General features: G+C 43.2%; 1 non-coding gene across 1 annotated transcript; it reads right to left on the minus strand.

Annotated features, from left to right (window-relative positions):
- Positions 1 to 594: 594 nt before the first annotated feature.
- Positions 595 to 701, minus strand: LOC148871854 (small nucleolar RNA R71). The gene has a single exon (XR_016108568.1). It is a non-coding gene; the product is annotated as a small nucleolar RNA R71 (small nucleolar RNA).
- Between the last annotated feature and the right edge of the window lie 703 nt (positions 702 to 1,404).

Consider the following 1,404-nt stretch of genomic DNA (forward strand, 5'->3'; position numbering starts at 1 on the left):
TAGGTTTTGTATTCCAATACTTCACTTTACATTTTCAGTGTGATAGGATTAGTTATTTATTTTCTTTTGTGAATATTGGCATTTTTATTGCTTTGACTTTAACAGTTTATGACAAGCAGACCTGAACTGGAAGAGATCCTTTACGACCCGGAGATTGAACGGACTCTCCGTGTCCGTTTGAGAGCTGCTAAGCAAGTCAGACAAGAAGCACAAGAAATGGCTGAACAAAGAACTATGATGGATTATGCCAAGCCTACCCTCACCGGGACTGTCTCCAGCATTATCAGGCCAACTATTGCTGCCAATAACTTCGAAATTAAACCGGCCATAATCCAAATGATACAAAATACGGTTCAGTTTTGTGGTATGGCCCATGAGGATCCGAATGCCCATATTGCTAACTTCTTGGAAATCTGTGACACCTTCAAACACAATGGGGTAAGTGATGATGCCATCCGGCTGAGGTTATTCCCATTTTCTTTGAAGGATAAAGCCAAAGCTTGGTTGAACTCATTACCGGCAGGATCTATAGCCACATGGGACGAAATGGCCAGCCGTTTTCTCTCTAAATATTTTCCCCCTTCTAAAACTGCTAAAATGAGGAATGACATCACTACTTTTTTCCAGCAAGAGGGGGAATCTTTATATGAGTCATGGGAACGATACAAGGAGCTGTTAAGGAGAGTTCCTCACCATGGCCTCCCCATTTGGCTGCAAGTGCAGACTTTCTATAATGGTCTTACTGACTCAAATAAGACCATATTAGATGCTGCAGCCGGAGGATCCATAAATAATAAAACTCCTGAGGTTGCCCATGCACTTATTGAGGAAATGGCAGCCAACAATTATCAATGGCATTCGGAAAGGACACAAACTAGGAAGCAGCAAGGCTTGCATAATGTTGACACTTATACAGCACTAGCTGCACAAATAGGAGCACTCAGTAAAAAAATAGATGAAATGCAGATAGCTGCCATGCATGTGCAGCCTCTTAATTGTGAATTGTGTGGGGGAGGCCACATCAGTACAGACTGCCAAGTTGGCAATCAGTTCAGACCATCTACTGAACAAGTTGACTATGTCAGCAATTCGTCAAGACAGCAGGGTTACCAGAGTCACCATACTTTTCATCCAGGATGGAGGGGACATTCAAACCAGTCCTGGCCAAATCAGCATATTTCCAAGCCGTTCCACCAGACTTATCATCAGCCTGAACTGAAATCCAATTTGGAGGAACTGATGACAAAATTTATAGCAGGTGCAGAAACTAGGTTCCAGAACCAGGAAGCTTCAATCAAAAACCTGGAAAACCAAGTGGGGCAATTGGCACAATTAATCTCTTCCAGACTGCCGGGAACTCTTCCAAGCAACACTGAAGTGAATCCACGAGAGCAGGTGCAAGCT

Source organism: Nelumbo lutea, chromosome 2 (assembly GCF_056320005.1).
Source record: "Nelumbo lutea isolate HS-2025 chromosome 2, American lotus-T2T, whole genome shotgun sequence".
Lineage (NCBI taxonomy): Eukaryota > Viridiplantae > Streptophyta > Magnoliopsida > Proteales > Nelumbonaceae > Nelumbo > Nelumbo lutea.